At 39.6% G+C, this 17,714-nt stretch overlaps 1 long non-coding RNA gene across 1 annotated transcript in view; it reads right to left on the reverse strand.

The window, feature by feature from the left end:
- Nucleotides 1-3,519: 3,519 nt before the first annotated feature.
- The window catches only part of LOC129534089 (uncharacterized), a 169,009-nt gene continuing 154,814 nt past the window's right edge, over nucleotides 3,520-17,714 (reverse strand). The window contains exon 5 of the long non-coding RNA XR_010134362.1: nucleotides 3,520-3,683. This is a non-coding gene — a long non-coding RNA (uncharacterized lncRNA). The remainder of the gene's footprint in view (nucleotides 3,684-17,714) is intronic.

A 17,714-nucleotide genomic window follows, 5' to 3' on the forward strand; every position in this document is an offset into this window, starting at 1 on the left:
TGTGGTCCACTTGCAGCAAAGGCTTCTCCTCAGGGCCCCCCAATGTTTTCCTCTGCAAAGAAAGAAGGTGACTTCACAGATTCAGACCTTGGAGGAGTGTACTGTCACAGTTCATGTCACACTCACAAAAGAATCAACCTCATAATGTGTAGGTTTCATTCATTCATTCTTCCAGAAAATTTATATAAGCTGCCTACTATGTGCTACACATTGTTCTAGTGCTCAATGATCTCTGCCCTCATTGTATTGTAGAAGTAGGTGGGAGAGTCAATAAACACATTAAGTAAGTAAATTACCTTGTAAATTAGAAGGCAATAAGAATTTAAAAATTGAATAGGGTAAGTGAGTGGGACAGCAAGGGACAGCAGGAATAGGGTAGTCCCAGTGGACCTTATTAAAGAGGAGATATTTCAGCCAAGTCTTTTTTTAAAAGCAATTTCAACTTTTATTTTAGATTCAGGAGATACGTGTGCAGGTCTGTCACATGGGAACACTGTGGGATGCTGAGGTTTGAAGTATGAATGATCTGGTCACCCAGGCAGTGAGCACAGCACCCATAGGCAGTTCCTCAGCACCCCCTCTAACACTCCCCGACCCCAGCAGTCCCCAGTGTCCATTGCTCCCATCTTTATCTCCACATGTACTTGATGTTTAGTTCACGTTTATAAGTGAGAACATGTGGTATTTGGTTTTCTTTTCTTTTCTTTTTTTTTTTTTTTTTTGAGTCGGACTCTTGCACTGTCGCCCTGGCTGGGTGCAGTGGCGCGATCTCGGCTCACCGCAACCTCCACCTCCCAGGTTCAAGCGATTCTGCCACCTCAACCTCACAAGTAGGTGGGATTACCACCACGCACCACCACGCCCGGCTAATTTTTTTGTATTTAGTAGAGACGAGGTTTCACTATGTTGGCCAGGCTGGTCTCAAATTCCTGACCTTGTGATCTGCCTGCCTCAGCCTCCCAAAGTGCTGGGATTACAGGTGTGAGCCACCACATCCGGCCCTGGTTTTCTATTCCTTAGGATAATGGCTTCCGGCTGCATCCATGTTGCTGCAAAAGACATGATTTCATTTTTTATGCCTGCATAGTATTCCATAGTATATATGTACCACATTTTCTTTATCCAGTCCACCACTGATACACATCTAGGTTGATTCCATGTCTTTCCTTTTGTGAATAGTGCTGCAAAAAACATGCAAGTGCATGTGTCTTTTTTGTAGAATGATATATTTTCCTTTGGGTACATACCTAGTAATGGGATTGCTGGGTCAAATGGTAGTTCTAAGTTATTTGAGAAATCTCCAAACTGCTTTCCACCATGGCTGAACTAATTTACATTCCCACCCAAAGTGTATAAGTGTCCCCTGTTTTCTGCAGTCTTGCCAGCATCTGTTATTTTTTGGCTTTTTAATAATAGCCATTCTGGCTGATGTGAGATGATATCTCATTATGGTTTTAATTTGCTTTTCTCTGATGATTAGCAATGGTGAGCATTTTTTCATGTTTGTTGGCTGCTTATATGTCTTCTTTTGAGAATTGTCTGTTCATGTCCTTTGTCCACTTTTTAATGGGGTTGTTTTTTGCTTGTTGATTTGTTTAAGTTCCTTATAGATTCTGGATATTAGACCTTTGTTGGATGCATAGCTTGCAAATATTTTCTCCCATTCGATAGGTTGTTTACTCGTTGCTAGTTTCTTTTGCTGCGCAAAACCTCTTTAGTTTAATTAGGTCCCACGTGTCAATTTTTTTGTTGCAATTGCTTTTGAGGACTTACCCATCAATTATTTGCCAAGGCTGACATTGAGAAGGGAATTTCCTAGATTTTCTTCTGTAATTTACAGAGTTTGAGGTCTTACATTTAAATCTTTAATTCATCTCGAGTTAATTTTTGTATATGGTGAAAGGTAGAGGTCCAATTAAAGAAGGTGAGGGAGATATCCAAGCAGACATCAAGGAGAGGGCACTGAGAAAGAGTTGGAACAAATAACAAGAGCATGCCTTATGTGACCCAGGAGCAACAAGGAAGCCACTGGGGCAGGATCTGCATAAGAGATCAGAGTAGGAGGCAATGAGGTCAGAAGGTAACGGAGGCTCTACAAGTCCTTGTATGGATTTGAGCTTATATTCAGAGAAAAGTGGAGAGCCATTTGAAAGTTTTTGAACAGAGGAGTAGAATGGCCTTACTTCCCTTTTAAAAAGATCACTTTGACTGAGAATACACTCTGTGTGTGTGTATGTGTGTGTGTGTGTGTGTGTGTGTGTGTGTGTGTGTGTCTGACTTAATCTATGTGACAGATGTTGGCAGCTCCACCAGAGTGGTAGCAGTGGAGGTGATGCAAAGGAATCAGATTCTGGTTAAATTTTGAAAGCAGAGCTGACAGGATTTTCTGATGAATTGCTTGTGAGATGAGAGAGAAAGAAGAGTCAAGGATGACGTCAAGTTTTTTTGGCCTAAGCGATTGTAAAAACGGAGTTGCCATCACCTGCAATGGGGAAGTTTAGAAGTTTAATTTAAAATGATTGAGTTTAATAGATTTTAGTCATTTAATAGTGATTACAAAATATTGCAATGACATTATGTACTATCCTATTATTTCCAGATTGTAAACATTATGATTTACATTTTATGCAGGCCTAGAAAAGCTAAATATTCAATTAGGAAGATTAAAGCTGCCTCTGAAAAGCAGCCTAGGACCTGCAGACAGTGATTCTGTCTATGTACTAATCTTGTCCGTATGTTAAGAAAGTACACACTCTGTCAGAGGAAACCACTGGATGTTAGACAAACTCCTTACTTAAGGAAGTTGAGCAGCTTGTTCTGATGAATGTGATTTCTTCATTCCCTCTGTCCCCTGCCAGTCTCACACAGGATTTCCAATGCACAGAGCATATCAGAGATAATGACAACATGACATGGTTCACAGTTACGGCTCTTTGAGAAAGCCTACAAAGCTGCCAAATTCAGAGCATAGATCAGAGAAACGGGCTTTTCCCCCAAAACTGATAATTTTCCATACCAAAATGGTCCGTTCTTAATGCTTGAAGTCGGAGCCAAAGGCTTCCTAGTTGGATGAAATACAGAGCGTATTCTAATAAAACATACAGGAATTGTCTGGAATCTCAAGCAAGAAACCCTGTGGGGTGAGTAGTTTTTGTGGGGCTGTAAGCAGAATGGAGCAAGGAAAATATCTAGATGTTTTGATTCTTCAGCACCCTGGTCTAATCTTAACTAAGTCTGGAAATTAAGTCTGGGCTGGCACTGCCCAGGAAAGGAACTTTATTAAAAATTCCAGTAGTCTCCACTCTGTGTTGTTCCCAGAACAAAAGATCCATAAGGCTAATGTGTTTATGATTCTTCTCTTTGGAATAGTGGCTTCCATAAAATAAGTAATTGATTCTTGTTAAATAAAGAAGAAACAAATGAATGTTTTGACTCTAGAAATTAAACAGAATTTCAGAGCTGAATGAGATAGAACAAGTGGGTAAGTGGCTTTAAGAAGATACCTGATAACTATGTGGCTCAAAGAACAAAGAAGTTTATTTCTTTCCTATGCAACAACTCCAAGGTCAACATTTCAGGCCATGGGTAGCTGTGATCCAGCAGGTCATTTGGGAACCCAGGCTGATAGCAGTTCTACCATCTTCCAGATGAGATCTCCAAGGTCACTCTAGTCTTCACAGTTCCTGGAGAAAGAGGGAAAAAGTAGGAGTTCAAGGCCAAGGCATTGCTCTTAAGCAAGGGAGGCAGCAGTGGTACACTTCACTTCTGCTCAAATTCCAATGGCAAGAGCCAAGTCACATGACCCCCCCTTGTTGAAGAAGATCTGTGTGTGCAGTCCTCACTGGATAGTTCCATGTCCATTGTAGGTCTGTTACTATGCAAGAAGATGAGAACATATTTTAGAAGGAAAATGATCTGTTTCTATCCCAATAGCATTCTTTACTGTGCTAAAGAAATAAGCATGGCGCTCCAAGGAAGGAAAGACATTTAACTGAAGAAACTTCTGTTCTATAAAATTGGCCTGGGGACACCACTACCATCCCAACACTAACCTAGGCAGAGTAATACAAAAGGCAACCATTATCTGAAATTCTCTATAAGGAGAGATTTCAGATTATCAGGGAGTTTAGGAACTTGACCTTAGCTGAAATTCTCCACATAGGATCACAATTTTGTTTGGACACTTGTCTAACTAAAATAAGTTAGTTAAATATATCTGAAGAAACTAAAACACACACATACACACACACAAACACACACACATCATATCAACAATAACAAGTATAACTACTAACATCTTTCTGAAAAACCTGCTTTATTTATATTAAACACACCACAGGACACTTGACCATGTATTCCGAACTAGAGAACCTCTACTTTGACCAACAGTCTGAGAATAACCTACATTAGTAAAAAACTTGGCTCCTTTACCAGAGAAAATGTTAGCTTATAATAATAGCTAATATTTGAGTGTCTAATACATGCTAGATATCTATCATTACATCCTAACCTTCAGAACTGTCCTGTAAAATCTTTAGGAAGATGTGGAAACTGAAGCCTAGGTAAGTTAAGTAACTTCCCTAGGATTTTATAAATAATGAGTGATTGAGCCAGAATTGGAACACACTTCCTGACTGCAAAACCTATGTGCTTTCCTCTATGCTACACCAACTCCAATTATGCCAGGAGTAATTCATGTTTCAGTCATGTAAGAAGACCAAAGTGTAAATGATAAATTGGGATTATCTTGTGGAAGATAGATTAAATTCCTCTGTGTGGTCCTAGAAGAGCCAGAAAAAGTGGAAGGAAAGCCTGGGAAAATAGATTTATGTTGAAAAGGAGCAAGAGCTTTCCAGCAGCCCTAGCTGTGTAATAGATCAGCTCTACACATGGTAGTGAGTTCCCCAGTGCTGAGGGTATTCATGCAGAGGCTTGGCAAGCATTCATATGAGTTTCTTGCAATGGAGAATAAATCCAATGACGTCTAAGCTTCCTTCCAATTTTGTGGTTCCTCTGCCCTAACTCATATAAGATGTCATTTTACTTTCTTTGACAACTTTTTATTTAGGATAATCAAATTTTTTTTTGTTTTGGAGATTTAGATACATTTTTTGTTCTGTTGATCTACTTTCGGAACTCATTTTAAATCCTGTCAATGATTGTAGAATATACTAGGAAGCAGTAGAGCATATAGGTTAAGAGTTCATTTTCAGAATCAGATAACTGGCCCCATGACTCGATGACTCCAGAACTCACAAGCTGTGTCATATAAACTCTGCAGGCTTCAGTCCTGAACTGCAAATGGGAGTAATTAAGTCTATTTTATAGTGTTAATGTATTATATAACATAGTATTTATAAATTCCCTAGCATAGCACCTGGAACATAGCAAGGGTCCAATGAATAATGGTTATTTTCATAAATAATATAGAATTGAGAGAGCAAATGAGCAACATAGAAAAATCTTAAAACACCACTAGTCCGAGAATTCTTGCTCTTCTCTTGGTAGACAATTATCTGTAAATATAAACCAACTACACACACCATTTATCACCACCACCACCAAAGGGGCTTGATTAGTTGGTTGGTAGAACCAAAAGTTCACTTGGGTGATTTCATTGCCCTCTTCTCTTAGGAGAACTGGAGTGGGCAGTGAGGATGGAGGGGAAGGAGCATTGCCCCCATGTAAGAAAATCCTTCTCAGTAATGGTTTCTCACAGGAAAAGATGTACTAAATCACCTTGCCTAGAGTGAATAGAAACTAGAGCTAACTCCGAAAGTATACTGGGAATAAACTACAACTTTTGGAGCAATCCACAACCTGCTCTAGCTTTTGAGAGAGAAGTTGATCTATAAGTCAAGCACAGATTCAGAAATGCTGAAGAAAACTAATGGAACATTGCAGTTTCATTGAAGATTTAAGTATATGCTTTTGTGTGTAAGCATGTTTAAAAATTGTCCATATACTATGGTTTTCGCTTTGCTTTGTTTGCTTAAGGTATAGAATTTGATATGTGTTACAAGTTGCATAATTTATATGTTACATGTTAAATGTATTTGTTCTGGTGATATACATGCATTTGTTCTTTGGCAATCTCAAAGAACAATGCATTTCCTAGGAGGCATGCCTGCCATGTGATATATCTCTAACAATTGGTATAAAATAATATTTTGCACTCATCCAGGGTTTGTTATGTGCTAGGTAGAAGCTGTTTTAGCACTCTATATACCATGATTTATTTAATCCTCAAATCATTTGTGAGAAAGATGCTCTTATTATCACCGTTTTATAGATGAAGAAGTATACATGGGGAGGTTAAGAAACTTGCCCTGGGTCACACAGCTAGTGTCAGACACAGAATCAGAACCCAGACAATCTGGCTCCACAGCCTACATCTTGACCATTATCCCTAGTTATCTGAGTTTGACCAAGTCCCAGGAGAATTGGTGGACCCAGCTTGAGAGGCTCAGCTGGACCGAGATGCTAGAAGACCAGAGCTCCAGGTAATATCAACCTGGGTTAAAATGCCAAACATATTTTGGCTTAGAAAATTGAGGTTCCTGGCAGGAAACACTGAAACACTGGCTTCTCATCCAACTTCACTAACCATTCCAAACTGTGAAAAATATCTAATTAGACATAAAATCTCATTTCCCATGTACTTCTATAAATTCATATTCAATTACACCTGGATTAATGTGATTTTGAGGACAGGTGTGGAGACTTAAACGGAAAACAAGAAGCCTAATTTTTTATCCAGAAACACTGGCTTCTCATCCAACCAGCTCCAGCTGGTTGATATTTGCAGTAGGTTTGCAGTAGGTGACTTATGGTACACACTGATCATGTCTCAGAGCATCTCATGGATGACTCCTGATAAACTGGTACTAGGGTTTATATATTTGGTCTCCCTAACAGCAAGTCACAGTTGCTTATCTTTCAGTTACATTCCTAATATGCTCATAAATTCCAGCCTTTGTTATCCATGACTGTACTGAGCTCTAACCAGGCTCACTTCTCTCCTTACTAACAATGCATTGCAGCAATGGGTCCAAATCCTGTTTCCACAACTTATCACCTGTATGACTTTGAACAAGTGCTCTTACCTCCTAGAGGCTTAGTAGTCACATCTATAGCCTAAAAGTAATGCTTACTGATGGAAATATGATGGTTTAAGGTAACAAATGTAAACCACACCGCCGGTTCCCTTTCCCTCTAATGTGTGACATTTCAACTCTATTAATTCCTATTTCTGAACTGGATTCACTTCTTGCCATATCAACATGTTGGAAACACATTGAAAACAGGTATTTAACATTACTTTCAGTGCTTTTTCTTAAGGTTGAGTATTCATATTTTTTTCTGAGTATTCATATTTTTTGAGGTTCATCGCTTTTTAGCAAAGACACTTCCATGAGGGCACTAGAATCTCTCTTGTATAAACTGATTTTTTAAATTGGGTAAAATACATATAACATGAAATTTACCATCTTGATCTTTCTAAGTGCACAGTTCAGTAGTGTTAAATACATTTACATTATTTTGCACCCAATCTCCAGGACTCTTTTATCTTGCAAAACTAAAACTGTATACCCATTAAACAATGACTTCCTATTCCCCCTTCTCCCCCAGTTCCTGGCAACTACCATTCTCCTTTCTGTCTCTGTGAATTTGACCACTCTAGGGGCCTCATATTGGTGGCATCATACAGTATTTGTCCTTTTGTGACTAGCTGATTGCATTTATCATAATGTCCTCAAAGTTCATCCATGTTGTAGCATGTGTAGGAATTTCCTTCCTTTTCAAAGCTGGATAATATTCCATTGTATGCATATACCATATTTTGTTTGTCCATTCATCTGTCCATGGATACTTGTTAGCTATTATGAATAATGCTGTTATGAACATGCTTGTAAAAATAGCTTCCAGACCCCACTTTTAATTATTTTTGGTACATACCCAGAAGTGGAATTACTGGTAATTCCCTTTTAATTTTTTGAGAAACTACCATACTGTTTTCCATAGCCATTACACGTTTTTACATGCCCATCAACAGTGTACAAGGGTTGCAGTTTCTCCACATCCTAACACTTGTTATTTTCTGTTTTTTGATAACCATCCTAATGGGTGTGAAGTGATATCTCATTGTGTTCTGATTTGCATTTCTCTAATGATTAATGATGTTAAGCATATTTTTATATGTTTATTTGTATATCTTCTCTGGGAACATGTCTTTTCAAGTCATTTACCACTTTTTAATTCAGTTGCTAGCTTTGTTGCTGAGTTGTAGGAATTCTTTATATATTTTGGATATTAACTCCTTATCAGAGATATATATATGATTTGCAAATATTTTCTCCCATTCTGTGGGTTGCCTTTTCACACAGTTGATGGTGTCTCTTTTTTTTTTCCTTTTTTTTTTTTTTTGAGACGGAGTCTCACTCTGTCGCCCAGGCTGGAGTGCAATGGTGCAATCTCTGCTTACTGCAACCTCCGCCTCCTGTGTTCAAGCCATTCTCCTGCCTCAGCCTTCCGAGTAGCTGGAATTACAGGTGCCCACAACTGCGCCCAGATAATTTTTGTATTTTTAGTAGAGACAGGGTTTCGCCATGTTGGCCAGGCTGGTTTCGAACTCCTTGACCTCAGGTGATCTGCCCACCTTGGCCTCCCAAAGTGTTGGGATTATAGGCGTGAGCCACTGCGCCCAGCTCCTTTTTTTATTTTTAGTTGACGGATAGTGTTTATACACATTTATGTGATTTGTGTCTTTTGATGCACAGAAGTTTTAAATTTTGAGGTAGTTCAATTTATTTTTTTCCTTCAGTGTGCTTTTAGTGTCATATCCATGTAAAAATTTATATTTTATATATGGGGCTAATAAAACAAGAATCATCAAAAAATTAAATCTAAAAATTGGTAACCTATTCTTACTTCCCCTTTTAATGACTCAGTGAATTTCACCTGACCTGGACTGTGAACCTCAAGAGTGCTGGGAGACTGCAAATGTTCTCATGCAACCAGTGAAATGTTGATGGGATGTCAAAACTATGTGACTCTAGGGGCTGTGCTCAGTATAACTTTAGGATTTACCATGTTGGTCTCAGTGACCAAAGAGAGGATATGACAGTGAGGTTGCTTCACTCACTTTGGCCAACCATGTTTGTTGACCAAAGGAAAAAAAGATTATTCCACTTAATAAAATGGATGGCATCCATGTCTGGAGCAGGACCACATCCCAGGCACTTTTCACATGTTCTCTCACCACTAACCTGTGAGGACATATTGCTAAGCTCATTTCCTAGATGAGGAAACTGAGGTTCAAAAAATGAGTCGCTTTTTCTAGTTCAGATAGCAAATGGTGAGCTGTGAATTCAATACAAATCTGGATAGTTCACAACTTGCACTTAGAACATTTGTCTTGGCACACACCCTCTGAGGAAAAGGACTGAACAGCACTTTCAAGGACATAGAGAAGACCCAAGTGAGGGTGATAGTGTTTCATGAAGCCATTCCTACCTCTAGACAGACTGTCTGGGCATCCAGAGCCTCCGCCTCAAACATGCCCAAGGGAGTTCTGCAGAACTGAGAGTAAATAAACAGAGCAAACCCTGTTGCAGGAACACCACTGAGCTATTCAGCATAAAATTCGTGTCCCTTTGTTTACTCAGCAGCTTATGCATGGAAGCCAGAGGGCACTGAGATGCCGGGATCTTGTTCTCCAAGTGCCTGCAGCTCAGGCCTGCCTGCTGTCACAGCGGGACAGGCAGCCTGTGTGGAGGGTCACATGTCAGTGAGTAATCACTAAGAAAAGCAACTCTCTGAAGGGCTGATCAACATGTCAGGGTCAGGACGCGCCACACAGATGTGTAAATGTCTGTGTGTGTGTTTGCATTTTAAGTACCTATTAAGATCTGTCAAACATGATCAAGCATCTTTAATTAAGTGCCTGGGCCAGTTCATATGTACACACATGCAACTGTTCGTTTCTACCCACTTGTAACTTGATAAACATTTTCTGTGGAATTTTATGTTCACTTATTTACCTAAGCAAGTAAATAAAATACACGTTGAAGATATTTTTTTCCTCTGGTCTACTGTAGGTATTCCAAGAAATATTTTTCTATTTCATGTACGTAAAACTTTCTCTCCAACTACTCATGCAGCCAAATTCAAATTCAGAATCTAGAGGTGGGTGAACTGTCACTAAATTGTCAAATATCTCTTTTGTTTTAAATACTTTGGCTAGTGGTTGAAACAATGCGATATATCTAGCACGACTTCTCTTAGTTTTTAATCCAATGTGTATTTCAAGGGGAATTTAATCCATCTGGTTCTCATTCACTTACTCTTAACTCATCAAAGTGGTACTTTGCAACTGATGTTTGATGTCCAAAATGGCTTATGGGTTTTTAAGTCTTTATAGAGATCTTCCCTGCCTGCCCATTTGTCCTCTCCACAACACCAGTGATAATGAAGAAGTTATATTTTGTTTACCTGACATAGTTTCAAATGACCAGAAAGGTACGCTTGACCAAATGTCAAAGCTCTCAGCCCTATGGGGTCACGATTTTGGAGTGTGATAAAGTGCAATGACCTGGGTGGCATGTTGCTGGAGGCTGCACATGTTGCTCATGGGCAGAGGCCACGTACTCTGTGCTGTACCCTGGCTTGAGGTCCGTGCCCACAATGGATGTCCCTAGGCACTGGGACCTGTGCTCTGAAACTTCTTTCATGTAGCACTCCACACATACGATGCCACAACCTCTTCCACCCCTGGAGCACACACACACAAAGCATTCTCATCACATGTGTTGTCTATGATCACTTCAAAACAAGTTTTTAACTCAAGAAAGCCCTGCTGTATCCAGAGAAAAACACATTCAGCTGCTCCTGCTGTTCAAATTCTACCAATAAGAAACTTTCTGCCATCTTCTCAGGCCTTGGTACTTCCCCAGGTCTCTCGAAGAATGACCACAAAATGCTTAAATATCTCTCAGAAGAAGAAAACGCAGTCTACCATTTCAAAAACAGTTGCAGGATTTGGGCACCAGAAGTAGTCTTTCAGATCATGTAGTCTTTAAAATGTTAACTCTCCAGGTATCTGAATAGGAAATTGTTCATCACATTTCTGTATTTTGTTCTTTCTTTTAAATGTTTAGTGATGTGTAGTCATGACCTTAGCCAGCTTCTCCACTCGTTAGTCACTCAATAAACATTTAGTGAGCACCTACATTGAGTCAGACACTCTGCTAGGCCCTGAGGTTTTCAGAACGCAATCCTGTCCTGATAAGAGCCACTCATGGATTGTCTGCCCATTGAAAGCTGGCAGCCCAGAGTCCCCTGTCCTGATGATGCTGTGACCTTCTGAACCAGTCTCAGGTATACACACGTGGGTCCTGAGCAGATAGAGCTAAAGGGCTGCCTGCTTACCAGTCACAAGAAAAACAGTCTCCTGAGCTTCAAATTATTCTTTGTTTTGGCAGAACAGAAAGGTGGAATATATTTTCTCATCCATCATAGGATCACGACCAACACTCCCATCACAAAAGACAGGTAAACAAGAAAAAAGCATAATGCATTTATTTAATAAAAGTTTTTCATGACATGAGAGCCTTCAGAAGAGAAGATGCAAAGACCTAGAGGAAATTGTTTTTATGCTTCAGTTCAGTAAAGAAGGGACAGTCTTGTAGAAATGTGATTGGACCAAAAAGGTATGATCTAAGGATAATAGAATGAAGGGAGGAAACCAACAAGGCCTGTCTCTTCAGGTAATTCCTGGCCTCTCTGTGCAGCATTCCTTCCTCCTGGGTATGGAGCAGGACCCTGCTGGAACCAGGCTCTTATGACCTGATAGGTCAGAGAGTTTCTTTATGGCCAGCTCTAACACAGAAAGGTGGGGAGAAGTTAGCGTAATATGTCTAGGTTTTATGGCTAGTTTGGGGGAGAGGGGTTATAGTTTCTGTGACCCACCTTGGAGGAAAAAAAAATCTGGTTTCTATTACTCACTTTGGGGGAGAAAAAGGAGTGAGAGACAGAAGGGCAGGAGATCACAGAGAACTTCCTTCTGAAACCCCTCCAATTTCCTTCAGTTCAAAATATTCACCGTATCAAGGCGTCATACTTTGTAATATTGTATTCTGAGCCCCAACAGTTTCCAACATCAAAGACCAAATGTATGAACATTTATATAAACTCCAGTAATCCACATATGACAGCGCAACATTTCATCTCAATCCTCAGCACATTGAGGTGCTCAATTTCATCTCAACCCTCAGCACATACTGGTGCTTTTCTGTCTTAAAGGGAAGATGGAAGGAACACATAGAAGTAAGAAGGTAGTAATTCATGCTGGGTGCAGTGGCTCACGCCTGTAATCCCAGCTAGTCAGGAGGCTGAGGCAGGAGACTCGTTTGAACCAGGGAGGCGGAGGTTGCAGTGAGCCGAGATTGCACCACCATGCTCCAGCCTGGGTGACAGAGCAAGACTCCATCTCAAAAAAAGAAAAAAAAAAAAGAAGGTAGTAATTCATTACTTACAATTCTGCCTTTGTGATAACTAGTGGTACTTTTATCAGTTTAAAGAAATATAGAGTTTTCTTTTTTGAAGTGACTTACGCTAGATATTCCATCTCGCTTAACAACTGCATTTTATCATTATACCAAAAAGGGAAAGTTTTCATGCTGTTGATTCATATCCCAGTGAGGTCATCTGAATTTTGGGGGACCTCAAATAGAAATCATATTGGGGAAAGAATGAGCCTAGCTCAAACCAGACAGGCTGAGAGCTTATCTTGCCAGGACATAGGCTCCCCGGTGGGTGGGGGAGATGGCCATTGCTGCCTTCCTTTCCTTCCCCACTGAATTTAAGCAGATGCAGTTAGTCACTGTGCAAAGGAGTATGTGCAAATGTAAGTATTCATGTTTATGTGTGGTTGTCAGGTCTAAATCAGCCAGGCAGTAATTTCTCTAGGAGCCCAATGTAGGCACTAAATTTCGCACTCAACCACCGAATGGTCCACATGCCCCTTAATCTGTCTTCCTGCAGGAGGGCTCCCTTGGCACCATCCTGCCTGAACTTGGGGCCAGCCTTTCACTGGAGCCCCTTCCCGTGAATTACGGCCTACAGCATGGGGGCTGAATAGAAAAAAAAAAAAAAAACCCTCCAGAAATTCAACTGGAAGGGCTGACCGGAATTCAACCTAATGTTGAGAATAGCAGGAAAGCTTCTATTATTCTACTTCATTCTATCTGCTATGAGGCAGTGCGGCGCCTGGAGTCTGACTGAGCTTAACTCATTTCCCTGGATTTCCGAGTCACAGCCATGGTGCCTGCTAAAGCCAAATATCTCACTCCTGAGACTCACTACACTTCCTGATAGGATGCACTTGCGTGTCTCCTAGTGACCTTAAACACTAATAAAGGAGTCATAATATGACCTAGACAAGACCTAGGAGCCAATCAGAATGCAAATGATTGATGGGAGTGCTTTTGGTTATCTACTGTTTGTCCTGACGCTTGGCATGGTTCTTTGTATTATGATTGTGTGGGCAGTAGGCTTAAAAATACATACAGGCATTGCTTTCCACATTGTTGAAGGTTAATCCTAAGGTGTGGCAAAGAAACTATATTTTATAGGCTGGAACCTCATAGGCACCAGCTAGTTTTTGCTCTTCCTTTTCCTGGCTTGCTGGAAGGATGACAATAGCACTTTGGAAACAATTCTTAAATGTAAATTGTCTCTAATTCTAGGCATGGGGTTAGAGGAGCAAATTCTCTGATCTGCATTGCTGACTGCTTTGATCTCTGCTTGCCCTCCCTCAAATGTTGTTATCAAAGTGATTAGCATTTCTGCAGAAAGATCGTGAATTCAACATCCTCTCCCGTCTTCTTTTAGTGTATTTATATTCCTTCTAAAATAAGACAAATGTTTGGTCTGATGCATTATGTGAATCTATGATTAAAATATCCACTCAAATTATGAACCAGGACCTGGGAGATTGTTGGAGTCATCTCTTATGTTTGCTGGTTGTCACATTTCGGTGTCTTTCAGCTCAAATTCCTCTTTTTGAGGAAGGCTTTTTATATTGCTATTATTCCTATCCCTGTCGACTTAATACATTTAGATTCAGAAGGTCAACTTATATCAAGCTGTGCAGAGTGCAGGGTACCTGAATGTTAGTTGCCCTTTTGTATTTGAAAAGCAACTGCTAAATAGTCAATCTGCAGGGAGTTTTGTGTAACCTATCCTGGAAATTTTAATCTTCCATTCTTTGGGAACAATGGCCTAAGGTGATCTATCCCAGCTCTAACCAGGAATGGTCATGCTACATGAGCAAAAGCAAATGATTTTGGATTCCTCCATATAGTGTACCAGAGTCAGACTGGAATGGCATGTCTACTTTCCACGACAGCAGCTCCCAGCAGGCAAAGACTATGCTGCAAACATCCCAGCTCCTTCTGTTAGCCATGATGAGTTTATTATTTATTGAGCCCTTCATCAACCTATTTATACTTTTATCCTCTATTGCCTCTTTGGGTTTTCTATTTTAATCTGTACTATTTGGCAATTTGATGAATAAGTTATGCTACACTATTCATAATAGCAAAGACATAGAATCAACATAAATGTCCATCAGTGGTAAACTGGATAAAGAAAATGTGGTACATATACACCATGGAATACAATGCAGCCATAAAAAAGAACAAGATCATGTCTTTTGCAGGAACATGGATGGAGCAGGAGACCATTATTCTTAGCAAACTAACACAGAAAGAGAAAACCAAATACTGCATGTTGTCACTTATAAGTGGGAGCTAAATGATGAGAACACATGGATACATAGAGGGCAACAACACACACTGGGGCCAATCAGAGGGTGGAGGCTAGCAGGAGGGGGAGGATCAGGAAAAATAGTAATGGGTACTAGGGTCCCCACGACACACTTTACCTATGTAACAAATCTACACATGTACCCCTGAACTTAAAAGTCAAATTTAAAAAAATTACAATTATAGTAAAAAAACTTTTTTACAAGGACACTGGTGTAAATATAAAATGAAGAAAAATTAAGGTGCACTAGTTAAAACTGCTAGTGAATTCCATAGAGATTACATGCCTCTAAGTCTGTGTTCAAAGACTTCAAATGCCAGGTTTCTCCACATCGTGATACCAGGTGAATTTAGTACAAGCATATATATCACAAATCCAACCAATAACAACAATACCCTTAGAAACAACTGTGAAAAAAGAAGAAATCTTAAAGCCGCTGCCTTATGGTGGCCTCTATATTTTGTTGTTGCTACTGTTTAAGCCTTTTCCTGTATGTCCCAAGAATACTCACTGGCAGCCCCAAGAATACTTGCTGGCTGTTGCTGCTGCAGTGTTTTCTTTGAGATAATTTCACCACAAAATATCTCGCTTTTGTTATTATTTTGCATTGCTTTAGTATACTGACTTTGGAAATAAAAGGCATCATTCTATTTATAGCATTCTGTTTTCACTAGTGATATTTCCACTGCTATTCCAGGTGTTTACAAAATGTAGTAATTCTCCATCACTGAAAATGTCAAATCCTAGAAAACATAGCATTTCCACGTATGATGTTAACATTGTTCTCCAACAGTTGTTGGCCAAAGAGTCATTTGATGAATCCAACTTTTCCAAAATAGATGATTCTGATGATTCAGACGATTCTGATGCTAGTTCTGTTTATAAATAACTCCTAAAATAGTTTTTATATTCTATTTTCACATTGAAAATCAGTCAGAATTTGCTTCAGCCTCAAAGAGCATGTTTATGTAAAATTAAATGAGCTATGGCAGTGAGCTGCACTTTTTTTTCTAAACCGGAAAAGGATTTATTTGAGAAGACTACAGAAAGTAATAGGAAGCCATAAAAAATATGTAGCCACAGTCTTCTCATATTGATCTTCTTGGGGCCTCAGAATAAATGGATTCTTTTTTTAAAAAAAGTTGTTCTAAAATTTCCCATCAAGATGTCATATATTTCTAATGTATTTCCCTTTGATACTCCCATTTCTGTGTTGAAGAAACCCACTTTTTTAAAGTCTGTTCTATTAGATTCCGATTTAACTAATACTTTTGAGTTCCACTGTGTGCTGGGCACTGGGCATAGTGTTAGATTCATTCTCTAACAATAATAATAATATCTAACACTTATTATGTGCTTACTGCATGCCAGGATTGTTGAAACGGTTTACGTGAATTGTCTCATTTAATTCTTTCAACCATCCCATGAAGATTTTTATCTCATTTTCTGAGAATAACCTTATAGATTTATGTTGTAATCCTTACTATATAGATGACAATGCTAAGCTTCAGAGAATTTTAAGCACCTTGCTCAAGGCCAAGGACCAAGGACCAAGAACCAAGATTAACAACCACATCCTTTTTTTTTTTTAAGAGTCAGGGTCTCCCTCTGTCATTCAGGCTGGCGTGCAGTGGCACAATCATGGCCCACTGCAGCCTTGAACTCCTGGACCCAAGGGAGCCTCCCACCTCAGCTTCCCAAACAGCTGGGACTGTAAGCATGTGCCACCATGCCCAGCTGAGGTTTGTTTGTTTTGTTTCTGTTTTGAGACGGAGTTTTGCTCTTGTTGCCTCAGCTGGAGTGCAACGGCGCGAACTTGGCTCACCGCAACCTCTACGTCCCAGCTTCAAGCTATTCTGCCTCAGCCTCCCTAGTAGCTGGGATTACAGGCATGCACAACCACGCCCAGCTAATTTTGTATTTTTAGTAGAGACAGGGTTTCTCCGTGTTGGTCAGGCTGGTCTCAAACTGCTGACCTCAGGTGATCTGCCCACCTCGGCCTCCCAAAGCGCTGGGATTACAGGTATGAGCCACCATGCCCAGCCCCCAGCTGAGTTTTTAAAATATTTTGTAGAGATAGGGTCTCACTATGTTGTTCAGGCTGATCTCAAATACCTGGCCTCAGGCTATCCTCTTGCCTCAGCCTCCTGTGTGGCTGGTATTACAGACATGAGCCACATCGCCCCACAATCATATCCTTACCCATATTAGCATTCTCCATCCCTTTTATTGCATAAATCCATAGTAAACTAGTTTTAATTCTATTGGGTGCTTGCCTCATCTAAATGATTCTTAGAGATCAGTTGTTTCTAATTTGTTATACAATTGCTTTTAAAGTAAATTTTTGAATCACTCTTCTCTCTCTGTTGCAGATTGATACTGACACATAAAGAAGTTAACCTGATACAGCATCTGAGTAAAACACAGTGTAATTATAGAACAGCAGACCCAACCATCAAATACATATGTTATAAACATAGTTTAAGTCTCATCAACTAGAAAGTTACAAATTCCATGTTCTACATAAATACTTAATACACAACCATGGTTAGTACCTCTGGAATTTACTTTAACTCATTTGTTGTGTTTGGTTACTCACATTTTGATTATGGAAATGTTATGAAATAGTAGTGATTGTCTATTGAAAGGAAATTCTCCATAAAATCTGGAGCAAGAAATGGAAATGAAGTCTTTAAAATTATTTAAATATGTACATGTTCAAAGGGCCTTTCCTTTCACTTTCTTTTAAATTCATGCCCATTTCCTTAATCCTTTCTTCCACAGACTTTTTTTCCATTCTTTTAATCACCTTTGAATGCCCTGCAAATTCTGTTTCTTTCAAGTTATGAAGCATAGGAAAGGGCACAATTTACCAACACTGAGTC

This window comes from Gorilla gorilla, chromosome 5, assembly GCF_029281585.2.
Source record: "Gorilla gorilla gorilla isolate KB3781 chromosome 5, NHGRI_mGorGor1-v2.1_pri, whole genome shotgun sequence".
In the NCBI taxonomy this organism is placed as follows: Eukaryota; Metazoa; Chordata; class Mammalia; order Primates; family Hominidae; genus Gorilla; species Gorilla gorilla.